The sequence below is a fragment of the Oncorhynchus mykiss genome, chromosome 26, assembly GCF_057628025.1.
Source record: "Oncorhynchus mykiss isolate SJ-2025 chromosome 26, ASM5762802v1, whole genome shotgun sequence".
In the NCBI taxonomy this organism is placed as follows: domain Eukaryota; kingdom Metazoa; phylum Chordata; class Actinopteri; order Salmoniformes; family Salmonidae; genus Oncorhynchus; species Oncorhynchus mykiss.
In genome coordinates this window covers 31,966,707-31,973,042 of record NC_143047.1, presented here as the reverse complement: position 1 = coordinate 31,973,042, position 6,336 = coordinate 31,966,707, and the positions used below count along the sequence as shown (strand labels likewise).

General features: G+C 46.0%; 1 protein-coding gene across 2 annotated transcripts in view; it reads left to right on the top strand.

The window, feature by feature from the left end:
* Nucleotides 1–253: 253 nt before the first annotated feature.
* Nucleotides 254–6,336, top strand: part of LOC110511230 (sodium/potassium/calcium exchanger 5) — a 123,736-nt gene continuing 117,653 nt past the window's right edge. The window contains exon 1 of one of the 2 annotated variants that reach the window (XM_090222713.1): nt 254–389. The gene's annotated coding sequence lies outside the window, so the exon portion shown is untranslated. The remainder of the gene's footprint in view (nt 390–6,336) is intronic. The other variant, XM_090222714.1, reaches the window with a different exon arrangement.

Sequence of the window (6,336 nt, the reverse complement as noted above, 5' to 3'; positions counted from 1 at the left end):
CGAATTAATTGTTGGAAAATCCATCTGTCTGACCCCAAGTTTTCAAGTCTTCACCCGGATGCAGTTCAAGGAGAGATCAGATTGCATTGTTTTTGAAGTGAGGACCTATTGAAGAGACATCGCCCTGTAATCGTTTTGATAGATTATAAACGTTTACTAATACCTAAAGTTGGATTACAAAAGGATTTCGAAGTGTTTTGTGAAAGTTTATCGTCGACTTTTTTAATTTTAAAAAATTACGCAGCGTTTAAAAACGATGAATTTTTCTGAATGACACTACTTCAATACAAAGCTATTTTGGGTATATATGGACCGATTTAAACGAAAAAAAGACCCAATAGTGATGTTTATGGGGCATATAGGAGTGCCAAGAAAGAAGCTCGTCTAAGGTAATGAATGTTTTATATTTTATTTCTGCGTTTTGGGTAGCGCCGTCTATCGCAAAATCTGTTGTTTACGTGTCGAGCTGGCATTTTGGGGGGTGCATGCTATCAGATAATAGCTTCTGATGCTTTCGCCGAAAAGCATTTTAAAAATCTGACTTGCTGGCTAGGTTCACAACGAGTGTAGCTTTAATTTAATACCCTGCTTGTGAATTTTGATCAAGGTTTGAGTTTTAACGAGTACATTTAGCATTTAGCGTAGCGCATTTGCATTTCCAGGTGCCTACTTGGGACATGTGCGTCTCAAGTAGATTCAAGAAGTTAAAACCTTTCATTCTCCTCCTGTCCTCGTCCTGATCTGTCTATTCTCCTCCTCTACCCTGATCTGTCTAATCTCCTCCTCTACCCTGATCTGTCTATTCTCCTCCTCTACCCTGATCTGTCTATTCTCCTCCTCTACCCTGATCTGTCTATTCTCGTCCTCTACCCTGATCTGTCTATTCTCCTCCTCTACCCTGATCTGTCTATTCTCCTCCTCAACCCTGATCTGTCTATTCTCCTCCTCTACCCTGATCTGTCTATTCTCCTCCTCTACCCTGATCTGTCTATTCTCCTCCTCTACCCTGATCTGTCTATTCTCCTCTTCTACCCTGATCTGTCTATTCTCCTCCTCTACCCTGATCTGTCTATTCTCCTCTCCTACCCTGATCTGTCTATTCTCCTCCTCTACCCTGGTCTGTCTATTCTCCTCCTCTACCCTGATCTGTCTATTCTCCTCCTCTACCCTGATCTGTCAATTCTCCTCCTCTACACTGATCTGTCTATTCTCCTCCTCTACCATGATCTGTCTATTCTCCTCCTCTACCCTGATCTGTCTATTCTCCTCCTCTACCCTGATCTGTCTATTCTCCTCCTCTACCCTGATCTGTCTATTCTCCTCCTCTACCCTGATCTGTCTATTCTCCTCCTCTACCCTGATCTGTCTATTCTCCTCCTCTACACTGATCTGTCTATTCTCCTCCTCTACCATGATCTGTCTATTCTCCTCCTCTACCCTGATCTGTCTATTCTCCTCCTCTACCATGATCTGTCTATTCTCCTCCTCTACCCTGATCTGTCTAATCTCCTCCTCTACCCTGGTCTGTCTATTCTCCTCCTCTACCCTGATCTGTCTATTCTCCTCCTCTACCCTGATCTGTATATTCTCCTCTACTACCCTGATCTGTCTATTCTCCTCCTCTACCCTGATCTGTCTATTCTCCTCCTCTACCCTGATCTGTCTATTCTCCTCCTCTACCATGATCTGTCTATTCTCCTCCTCTACCCTGATCTGTCTAATCTCCTCCTCTACCCTGGTCTGTCTATTCTCCTCCTCTACCCTGATCTGTCTATTCTCCTCCTCTACCCTGATCTGTCTATTCTCCTCTACTACCCTGATCTGTCTATTCTCCTCCTCTACCCTGATCTGTCTATTCTCCTCTACTACCCTGATCTGTCTATTCTCCTCCTCTACCCTGATCTGTCTATTCTCCTCCTCTACCCTGATCTGTCTATTCTCCTCCTCTACCCTGATCTGTCTATTCTCCTCTACTACCCTGATCTGTCTATTCTCCTCCTCTACCCTGATCTGTCTATTCTCCTTCTCTACCCTGATCTGTCTATTCTTATCTCCTACCCTGATCTGTCTATTCTCCTCTACTACCCTGGTCTGTCTATTCTCCTCCTCTACCCTGATCTGTCTATTCTCCTCTACTACCCTGGTCTGTCTATTCTCCTCCTCTACCCTGATCTGTCTATTCTCCTCCTCTACCCTGGTCTGTCTATTCTCCTCCTCTACACTGATCTGTCTATTCTCCTCCTCTACCCTGATCTGTCTATTCTCCACCTCTACCCTGATCTGTCTATTCTATTCTACTACCCTGATCTGTCTATTCTCCTCCTCTACCCTGATCTGTCTATTCTCCTCCTCTACCCTGATCTGTCTATTCTCCTCTTCTACCCTGATCTGTCTATTCTCCTCCTCTACCCTGATCTGTCTATTCTCTTCTCCTACCCTGATCTGTCTATTCTCCTCCTCTACCCTGGTCTGTCTATTCTCCTCCTCTACCCTGATCTGTCTATTCTCCTCCTCTACCCTGATCTGTCTATTCTCCTCCTCTACACTGATCTGTCTATTCTCCTCCTCTACCATGATCTGTCTATTCTCCTCCTCTACCCTGATCTGTCTATTCTCCTCCTCTACCCTGATCTGTCTATTCTCCTCCTCTTCCCTGATCTGTCTATTCTCCTCCTCTACCCTGATCTGTCTATTCTCCTCCTCTACCCTGATCTGTCTATTCTCCTCCTCTACACTGATCTGTCTATTCTCCTCCTCTACCATGATCTGTCTATTCTCCTCCTCTACCCTGATCTGTCTATTCTCCTCCTCTAACCTGATCTGTCTATTCTCCTCCTCTACCATGATCTGTCTATTCACCTCCTCTACCCTGATCTGTCTATTCTCCTCCTCTACCCTGATCTGTCTATTCTCCTCTTCTACCCTGATCTGTCTATTCTCCTCTACTACCCTGATCTGTCTATTCTCCTCCTCTACCCTGATCTGTCTATTCTCCTCCTCTACACTGATCTGTCTATTCTCCTCCTCTACCCTGATCTGTCTATTCTCCTTCTCTACCCTGATCTGTCTATTCTCCTCTACTACCCTGATCTGTCTATTCTCCTCCTCTACCCTGATCTGTCTATTCTCCTCCTCTACCCTGATCTGTCTATTCTCCTCTACCCTGATCTGTCTAATCTCCTCCTCTACCCTGATCTGTCTAATCTCCTCCTCTACCCTGATCTGTCTATTCTCCTCTACTACCCTGATCTGTCTATTCTCCTCCTCTACCCTGATCTGTCTATTCTCCTCCTCTACCCTGATCTGTCTATTCGCCTCCTCTACCCTGATCTGTCTATTCGCCTCCTCTACCCTGATCTGTCTATTCTCCTCTTCTACCCTGATCTGTCTATTCTCCTCTACCCTGATCTGTCTAATCTCCTCCTCTACCCTGATCTGTCTAATCTCCTCCTCTACCCTGGTCTGTCTATTCTCCTCCTCTACCCTGATCTGTCTATTCTCCTCCTCTACCCTGATCTGTCTATTCTACTCCTCTACCCTGATCTGTCTATTCTCCTCCTCTACCCTGGTCTGTCTATTCTCCTCCTCTACCCTGATCTGTCTATTCTCCTCCTCTACCCTGATCTGTCTATTCTCCTCCTCTACACTGATCTGTCTATTCTCCTCCTCTACCATGATCTGTCTATTCTCCTCCTCTACCCTGATCTGTCTATTCTCCTCCTCTAACCTGATCTGTCTATTCTCCTCCTCTACCATGATCTGTCTATTCACCTCCTCTACCCTGATCTGTCTATTCTCCTCCTCTACCCTGATCTGTCTATTCTCCTCTTCTACCCTGATCTGTCTATTCTCCTCTACTACCCTGATCTGTCTATTCTCCTCCTCTACCCTGATCTGTCTATTCTCCTCCTCTACACTGATCTGTCTATTATCCTCCTCTACCCTGATCTGTCTATTCTCCTCCTCTACCCTGATCTGTCTATTCTCCTCTACTACCCTGATCTGTCTATTCTCCTCCTCTACCCTGATCTGTCTATTCTCCTCCTCTACCCTGATCTGTCTATTCTCCTCTACCCTGATCTGTCTAATCTCCTCCTCTACCCTGATCTGTCTAATCTCCTCCTCTACCCTGATCTGTCTATTCTCCTCTACTACCCTGATCTGTCTATTCTCCTCCTCTACCCTGATCTGTCTATTCTCCTCCTCTACCCTGATCTGTCTATTCGCCTCCTCTACCCTGATCTGTCTATTCGCCTCCTCTACCCTGATCTGTCTATTCTCCTCTTCTACCCTGATCTGTCTATTCTCCACTACCCTGATCTGTCTATTCTCCTCCTCTACCCTGATCTGTCTAATCTCCTCCTCTACCCTGGTCTGTCTATTCTCCTCCTCTACCCTGATCTGTCTATTCTCCTCCTCTACCCAGATCTGTCTATTCTCCTCTACTACCCTGATCTGTCTATTCTCCTCCTCTACCCTGATCTGTCTAATCTCCTCCTCTACCCTGATCTGTCTATTCTCCTCTACTACCCTGATCTGTCTATTCTCCTCCTCTACCCTGATCTGTCTAATCTCCTCCTCTACCCTGGTCTGTCTATTCTCCTCCTCTACCCTGATCTGTCTATTCTCCTCCTCTACCCAGATCTGTCTATTCTCCTCTACTACCCTGATCTGTCTATTCTCCTCCTCTACCCTGATCTGTCTATTCTCCTCCTCTACCCTGATCTGTCTATTCTCCTCCTCTACCCTGATCTGTCTATTCTCCTCTTCTACCCTGATCTGTCTATTCTCCTCTACTACCCTGATCTGTCTATTCTCCTCCATTACCCTGATCTGTCTATTCTCCTCCTCTACCCTGATCTGTCTATTCTCCTCCTCTACCCTGATCTGTCTATTCTCCTCTACTACCCTGATCTGTCTATTCTCCTCCTCTACCCTGATCTGTCTATTCTCCTTCTCTACCCTGATCTGTCTATGCTTATCTCCTACCCTGATCTGTCTATTCTCCTCTACTACCCTGGTCTGTCTATTATCCTCCTCTACCCTGATCTGTCTATTCTCCTCTACTACCCTGGTCTGTCTATTCTCCTCCTCTTCCCTGATCTGTCTATTCTCCTCCTCTACCCTGGTCTGTCTATTCTCCTCCTCTACACTGATCTGTCTATTCTCCTCCTCTACCCTGATCTGTCTATTCTCCTCCTCTACCCTGATCTGTCTATTCTATTCTACTACCCTGATCTGTCTATTCTCCTCCTCTACCCTGATCTGTCTATTCTCCTCTACCCTGATCTGTCTAATCTCCTCCTCTACCCTGATCTGTCTAATCTCCTCCTCTACCCTGATCTGTCTATTCTCCTCTACTACCCTGATCTGTCTATTCTCCTCCTCTACCCTGATCTGTCTATTCTCCTCCTCTACACTGGTCTGTCTATTCTCCTCCTCTACCATGATCTGTCTATTCTCCTCCTCTACCCTGATCTGTCTATTCTCCTCTACTACCCTGATCTGTCTATTCTCCTCCTCTACCCTGATCTGTCTATTCTCCTCCTCTACCCTGATCTGTCTATTCTCCTCCTCTACCCTGATCTGTCTATTCTCCTCTTCTACCCTGATCTGTCTATTCTCCTCTACTACCCTGATCTGTCTATTCTCCTCCTCTACCCTGATCTGTCTATTCTCCTCCTCTACCCTGATCTGTCTATTCTCCTCCTCTACCCTGATCTGTCTATTCTCCTCCTCTACACTGATCTGTCTATTCTCCTCCTCTACCCTGATCTGTCTATTCTCCTCCTCTACCCTGATCTGTCTATTCTCCTCTACTACCCTGATCTGTCTATTCGCCTCCTCTACCCTGATCTGTCTATTCTCCTCCTCTACCCTGATCTGTCTATTCTCCTCCTCTACCCTGATCTGTCTATTCTCCTCCTCTACCCTGATCTGTCTATTCTCCTCCTCTACCCTGATCTGTCTATTCTCCTCTACCCTGATCTGTCTAATCTCCTCCTCTACCCTGATCTGTCTATTCTCCTCTACTACCCTGATCTGTCTATTCTCCTCCTCTACCCTGATCTGTCTATTCTCCTCCTCTACCCTGATCTGTCTATTCTCCTCCTCTACCCTGATCTGTCTATTCTACTCCTCTACCCTGATCTGTCTATTCTCCTCCTCTACCATGATCTGTCTATTCTCCTCCTCTACCCTGATCTGTCTATTCTCCTCCTCTACCATGATCTGTCTATTCTCCTCCTCTACCCTGATCTGTCTATTCTCCTCCTCTACCCTGATCTGTCTATTCTACTCCTCTACCCTGATCTGTCTATTCTCCTCCTCTACCAT